This window comes from Carlito syrichta, unplaced genomic scaffold (assembly GCF_000164805.1).
Source record: "Carlito syrichta isolate Samal-C Ts95f unplaced genomic scaffold, Tarsius_syrichta-2.0.1 Scaffold309922, whole genome shotgun sequence".
NCBI classification, from domain to species: domain Eukaryota; kingdom Metazoa; phylum Chordata; class Mammalia; order Primates; family Tarsiidae; genus Carlito; species Carlito syrichta.
Genome location: NW_007254018.1, coordinates 3,103 through 10,818, shown reverse-complemented (window position 1 = coordinate 10,818; position 7,716 = coordinate 3,103). Strand labels below are relative to the sequence as shown.

At 44.7% G+C, this 7,716-nt stretch overlaps 1 pseudogene; it reads right to left on the bottom strand.

Annotated features, from left to right (window-relative positions):
- Window positions 1-1,335: 1,335 nt before the first annotated feature.
- LOC103270750 lies at window positions 1,336-3,654 on the bottom strand (annotated as a pseudogene).
- Window positions 3,655-7,716: the final 4,062 nt, after the last annotated feature.

The window sequence follows — 7,716 nt, the reverse complement described above, 5'->3', positions numbered from 1 at the left end:
TTTTGAGTTGGAGTCTCATTTCGTCACCCAGGCTGGAGTACAACGGCATGCTCCTGGCCACCACAGCCTCAACCTGCTGGGCTAGGTGATCCTTCCACCTCAGCCTTCCAAGTAGCTGAAGCTACAGGCATGCACCACCACACCCAGCTAATTTATTTATTTATTTATTGCAGAGATGAGATCTTGCAAGTTACCCAGACTGGTCTTGAACCTGTGGGCTCAGGCAATCCTCTCACTTTGGCTTCCCACAGTCCTGGGATTATAGGCGTGAGCCACTGTGCCTAGGCTGAAGTCTACTGTCTTCCTTGAAGACAGTGTTCAAAGATCAGGTCTTTTCTGATACTCCCACTGTAACACAGATCTGGTCAGGACATCTTCTTCTGTATGGTACCTGTTTACTTCTCCTTCATAGCTCTTATCACTCTGTGGTGAGCTCGTTAGTAGATATTGGCTTAGATTCCTATTAAACTGAAAATTTTCCGAAGGCAGGAACTGTGTCATTTCATCCCTGCAGACTTAAGTCCCAGGTCAGGGTCTCAAGTCAATTGTGATCTTCTCTGAGAGGGCTTCCCAGAGGCCTGTCCCAGGCAAGGTGAGCTGCTCTTCATACATGCTCATAACATCTTGTACTTCTCCAAATCATGACACACTTCATTGTAGTCATTGGTTTGTCTTTCTTTCCTGCTAGACCACAAGCTCCATGAAAACATGAACCTGCCTGCTAATACTTCATAAGTATTTGTTAACTGAATGCTTAGCACAGAATAAGCACTCAGAATACATTTTTATTTTCATTTTTTATTTGTTGTTTTAGAAGCTGTGATCGTCCGGGTTCGGTGGCTCAGGCTGTAATCCCAGCACTTTGGGAGGTCGAGGCAAGTGGATTGCCTGAGCCTGTGGGTTCAAGACCAGCCCAGGCAACTTGGTGAGACCTTGTCTCTACAATGAAATAAAAAAATAGCCGGGCATGGTAGCGCATGTCTATAGTTCTGGCTACTCGGAAGTCTGAGGCGGAAGGATCGCTGGAGCCCAGAAGGTCGACGCTGGGGTGGCTGTAAGAGTGTGCCACTGCACTCCATCCTGGGTGAGGGAGTAAAAAAAACCATAAAAAGAAACTGTGATCTTGTTAGACAGCAGTGCCTGTAGGCTGACACTTGAAAGTGTCCCCCACCCCCACCCTCACCCCCTAGTCCAGGAGAAAGCCATTTGGGTGTGAACTGTGAACAAACAGCTCAAGTTGTGATAAACCCAAGTGATCCATCATCTGAAAGAGAGTTATCCAGCAATGGGTCATGGCCTGGGGGCTGGCAGCAGAAGGAAACACTGTCCCCTGCCTCAGGATGTCCTGTTCAGAGAGTGGGCACAGATATCGGCTGGCTTCCCAAGGAGTTGCCGGGACACTTTTTTAGTCTGCTTGTCTAGGTTTTCTGGAGCATACTTGTCCAGCTGAGATAGGCTAAAGAGATTCTGGAAATAAGCATCCACGCCGGAGATGTTGACCAACTGATCCTCGTGGTCATGGTTCCGGAGTCCAATGTGGATAGAGCGGCTAGCCCGTAACAGCATGGCTGTCACGTCGCACAGGTTGATGAGAATGTTGACCACTCACTTCATCACCAGCTGCTCCTCCGCGATGGCCTTGCCAGAGCGGAGCAGCAACATCTCAGTAGTCTGACCAAAGTAATACATGTTCTTCTTGAGTTTGTTAGCACTGTCTGCATGACTGGGGTGCACAGCTCCAAGGTCGCCTGTCAGCCCCAGGTCCACAGTTCGACCGAAGCCTCCGGCCAATGGTCTCCATGACTGTGGTCACATTGTCCCACTTAAGCTCATTGACCTTGGTGGCCAGAGTGTTGCAGACCCGTCAGGGCCATGTACATCCGGAAAGTCTCATTGGTTCCCTCGAAGATGAGGAGGATGTGGGTGTCACGCAGCATGTGTTCCTATGGGTAGTCCCTCATGTAGCCTGAGCCCCCAAAGATCTACAGGGCTTCGCTCACACACTGCCAGGCAGCTTCAGAGCTGAACACCTTCACCACGGCTGCCTCAATGGAACAGTCAGGAAACCCTGGTCAGTCCAGCATCCCTGCAATGAGGTAGGTCATGCTTCCCATGACATAAGCCTTCTGAGCCATCAGTGCAAACTTCTCCTGAATTAGTCCGAGTTCACTGAAATTCCTGTTGAACTGTTTCCTCCTGCAGGTATGGTCAGCGGTCATTTCGATCAGTTTCTTGAGCATCCCGGCCATGACGCTGCCTATGCTGAACCTCCCACTGTTGAGGATGTTCATGGCCACCTTAATCCCGCCTCTGACTTCTCCAAGGACATTTTCTTTTTCTTTTTTTTTTTTTTTGAGTTAGAGTCTCACTCTGTCGCCCAGACTGGAGTGCAGCGGCCGTTCCCGGCCACCGCAGCCTCGACCTGCTGGGCTCTGGCGATCCTTCCGCCTCAGCCTTCCGAGTAGCCGGAATTACAGGTGTGCGCTACCACGCCCGGCTGATTTTTGATTTACTGTAGAGATGAGGTCTCGCCAAGTTGCCCAGGTGGGTCTCAAACCCGCAGGCTCAGGCAATTCACTCACCTCAGCCTCCCAAAGCGAGGGATTACAGGCTGAGCCACCGAGCCGGCTTCAAGGACATTTTCAATGGGAACCCTTGTGTTTTCAAAATGGACTTTGCAAGTGTTAGAGCCCCAAATGCCTAACTTATCTTCAGGTTTCCCATGAGTGACTCCACCAAAGTCTCTTTCTACTATGAGTGCTGTGATTTTGTTTTTTACTGAGCTGTCGGAATCAACAACCTCAGTCTTTGCAAACATGGTGAAAATACTGGCTAGTCCTCCATTGGTGATCCAGATCTTGGAGCCGTTGAGAACAAAGCACATCTTGTCCTCAGCTAATGTGGCTCTGCTTAGAATGGAGGCTGCATCACTCCTGCTGGCTGGCTCCGTGAGGCAGAAGGCCGCAATGTGCTCCCCAGATGCCAGTTTGGGTATTTGTTTATTTATTTTATTTTTTAAAATTTACAATTTTTGCTTTTTTAATTTTAACTTTTATGTACTTAGGGGATACAAGTGAAGATTTATTTTATTTATTTTTTAATTTATTATTATTTTTTAATTGTACAGACGAGGTCTTGTCAAGTTGCCTGGGCTGGTCTCGAACCCATGGGCTCAGGCAATCCACACGCCTCGGCCTCCCAAAGTGCCAGGATTATAGGCTGAGCCATCAAGCCTGGCCTGGGTAAGTATTTGACCTTTTGCTCTTTAGTACCGGCCAAGATGATCCCCTTGAGGCTGATAGTCTGGTGAGCTGCCAGAGTCACTGCTATGGACCTGTCCATGCTAATGATCTACCCCAGCTTCGCATGCATGGTGTTGGAAAAGCCCAAGCCGCCATATTCTTCTGGAATCTGTATCCCAAAAAGCCCCAGGTTCTTTAGTTTTTCTAAAGTTTCATCTGGGATGTTCCCCTCCTGGTCAATTTTTCAAGAGTCCATCTCTTCACTGAAGAACTTCTCCACAGGTCCCACGAACTGATGGATATCATTATGTTCATCTTGGCTAACTTTTGGAAATGAGAAAACTTCTTTCTTCTCAATTTTGCCTAGGAAAAGCTTCTTGGTGAAAGCTCATCAGGGCGGGCTGGTGCACAGCAGGCGCTGGCCCTCCAGAGCCTGGCAGGCACACTGCCCCACCACGGGCGCAGAAGCCCAGTAGATGCTCATGATGCCTGTGCGACCCACCTCACCACCTCCTCCTACTCAGAGCCACAGAGACGCTCGCCAGAAACATTTTATTTTTTTATTTTTAGTTTTTTTTGAGTTGGAGTCTCACTCTGTCGCCCACACTGGAGTGCAGCAGCCGCTCCCGGCCACCGCAGCTTCGACCTGCTGGGCTCCGGCGATCCTTCCGCCTCAGCCTTCCGAGTAGCTGGAATTACAGGCACGTGTTACCACACCCGGCTGATTTTTTGATTTATTGTAGATATGAGGTCTTGCTGCCCAGGCGGGTCTCGAACCCACAGGTTCAGGCAATCCACTCACTTCAGCCTCCCAAAGGCACAGGATTACAGACTGAGCCACCGAGCCCGGCTCGCCAGAATACATTAAAAAAAAATAATCAATGAGCTGGGCATGGTGGCTCACATCTGTAATCCCAGCAATTTGGGAGGCACAGATGAGAGGATTACCTGAGCTCAGGGGTTCGAGACCAGCCTGGGCAACTTGGCGAGATCTCGTCTCTACAATAAATAAAAAAATTAGCCAGGCATAGTGCGTGTACCTGTAGTTCCAACTACTTGGAAGGCTGAAGCAGAAGGATCACCTGAGCCCAGGTGGTTGAGACTGTGGTGGCCATGAGTATGCTACTGCACTCCAGTCTGGAAGACAGAGTGAGACTCCTACTCAATAATAATAAGAAGAAGAACACAAATGATTATGACATTTGGATGCTAACACAGATAATCCAGGATAGTCTTCCCATCTCAAGATCCTAAACTTAGTCATATCTGCAACGTTCCATATAATGTAGCATTCAAAACTTCTGGGTATTCGAATGAGGATATTTTGGGGGCCCATTGTTAGGCCTACCACATTGATTTTTTGGAAAAATAAACAATTCAGGCATGGACAATATATCCTCAAAGTTTACAACATTCTTAGTTTCAGTACTCTTTTCTTAACTTTTTTTGGGGGAATGGATTTGTAATATGGACAAGTAATAATGCAAATATTATAAATAGCATATATCCGACTGGATCAAAGATACATATATATTTCAGAATGTTTTATTGAAAGGACTGTTGTGAGTCTGGAAATGCAGATCGAATTTTAGATTTGGGTGTATAGTAAGTAGTTTAGGGAGTGTCTGCTAAGTGATGACTCCCCCCCCACACACATAGAGTATTTCCCTCCCACTCACATGAGCAGACTTGTATAGCCACATTAGTCTATGGAATTTCACCCACAGTTGATTGGATGCGGAATAGATACATCAAGCTCGGCTAATCAGATTTGCTCTTCCTAAGAATTTGATATTTAACATTCAGAGATGCAAATGCTAATCAGTCTTAGCTAGCACCTAAACCAGGAAATAATCTCTTGCCAACATGAAAAAGCAGAGAGAAGTGGTCTTCAGAAAAAGAAGAATTAAACAAATGTGCAGAGAAAGAGAAGTGAGAACATGTAGTTCTACAGAGAAAGTGAATAGAGCACATGGTTTTGAACTTTTTCCAGGTTCTAGTTCATCATAAAGTTCAACCGGTGAGTACATTCTATTCACTAGTTCCTTGAGATAGCCCTCTAGTGTGAGAATAATTTCTTCCATCTTTTCTCCCTTCCTTCCTCCCTTTCTGTCTTTCTCTTTTTCTTTTTTGTTTCAGCTATTTTGATTGTGTATCTGTTCACTGTAATGAAAAAACTCCTTTGTTAAGACAGGATAGAATTTTTGCTGATGAACATCATTCTGATTAGGACAGTGGTTGTGGATTTGTACTTCAAGATATAGAAATTTCTTGTACATGGGTCTTAGCTTTATTTCTTTTTTCTTTTTTTTTCTGAGTTGGAGTCTCTGTCGCCCAGACTGGAGTGCAGTGGCACGCTCCCGGCCACTGCAGCCTCGACCTGCTGGGCTCTCTTCCAAGTAGCCGGAACTACAGGCACGCACTACCACGCCTGGCTCATTTTTGATTTATTGTGGAGATGAGGTCTTGCCAAGTTGCCCAGGCGGGTCTCGAACCCACGGGCTCAGGCAATCCACTCACCTCAGCATCTCAAAGTGTGGGATTACAGGCTGAGTCACTGAGCCTGGCCAGGTTTTAGCTTTAATAAAACAAACTAATCTGGTTTTGTAGTGTATTTTTTTTTTTTTTTTTTGAGTAAGAGTCTCACTGTGTCGCTCAGGCTGGAGTGCAGTGACATACTTGTGACTACCGCAGCCTCAACCTGCTGGATTTAGGTGATCCTTTGGCCTCAGCCTTCCAAGTAACTGGAAGTACAAGGTTCCTGCCACCAAGTTCAGCTAATTTTTTTTATTTATTGTAGAGACAAGGTCTCGCCAAATTGCCCAGACTGGTCTGGAATCCCCGGGCTCAAGCAACCATCTCGTCTTTGCCTCCCAAAATGCTGATTACAGGTGTAAGGCACTGTGCTGGCTGAAGTTTTTCATTTGTTGAGGGTAAACCTATTTTACGATGAGTTTCTAAGAAGAATTGCATGTTTTGAGGATCCTAATTTATAGAAAAAATTATTTTCCCTACTTTTATTTTCTTTCATTGTCATTTCATATTTTTTACATTGAGCCAATTATATATAGGTTATGTTGTTGACACTTAATCCATTTCTGCATAGCTAAGTAAGTTTTTGTTTTTCTTTGCTCTTAAAAAATGAATTTAGATTTGGAGCAATCTGAATTGTGATGCGTTCCCTTTATCTAGAGATTGTCTCAAAGTTTAGCTGTCAATGGAAAATCTTTCTCTAAATTTTATCTCCTGACTGTTTGAACACCAGTATTGCATGAGAGATATAATTTTTAGCTGTTTTCTTCTATTCTGCTTTAACTACTAATTAGGCACAAAAAAATACCTGAATGATCCCCTGAACTATTACCCTTTATACTTGTGATTTACTATTAAAAAAAGATTTTCCAGCCGGGCTCAGTGGCTCAGCCTGTAATCCCGCACTTTGGGAGGCTGAGGTGAGTGGATTGCCTGAGCCCGCGGGTTCGAGACCCGCCTGGGCAAGTGGGCGAGACCTCATCTCTACAATAAATCAAAAAATTAGCTGGGCGTGGTAGCGCACGCCTGTAATTCCAGCTACTTGGAAGGCTGAGGTGTAAGGATCGCCGCAGCCCAGCGGGTCGAGGCTGCAGTGGCTGGGAGCGGCCACTGCACTCCAGTCTGGGCGATGGAGTGAGACTTCAACTCAAAAAAAAAAAGATTTTCCTTGTCTGGAAAATAAAGTGGGGTCTCAGGTTTGTTTCATAAATCTTTATGGGACATAACAAAGTAATAACAAACAAAATTTGAGCTTTATTTATTTGTTTACGCTATTTCCTCAAAGTCTTATATAACATAGAAACCCTACTATGTGTTTGACTTAACTATATAAAACTACTGATTTTCTACTATTTTTGCTTTATGAAAATGACAATTTCATATTGTTCAAGCCAAAACTTTGCTCAGTTTAATCACATATAATCTTGGTCTATTTGAGAAAAGCTTTCTATTGTTTTGTTTTATCTATCTTTCCTTGGTCACTTTCTATTTGGTGAAGTGTTCATGGCTATCAAATGTGTTTTTTTTTCATAGTGGTGAAATGAACAAGTTATTTCTGCTTCCTCCACTTATAAAATGACTTAAAAAAAAAAAAACCAATGGAAGCCATATGTGCTTGTGTAAATTAAATTCTAAGAGATGACTTGTGTTTCAAAACCTTTCTTTCTTAAATAGTTCTCTTATTTTTGCATCCTTCTCTATGCTTGAATGAGGGACATCTGTTTCTGTTTTCAGCATTCTTTTGTTACATGAAATGGAATATCAAAGTTCTTGTCTTTTGACAGGGAAAGAATGCTTCAGCTTGAGTTTTAATTTCCTTTTATTTATTTTTATTGATTTAAGAAATTACAAGCCGGGCTCGGTGGCTCAGCCTATAAACCCGCGCCTTTGGGAGGCTGAGGTGAGTGGATTGCCTGAGCCCGCGGGTTAGAGACCCTCCTGG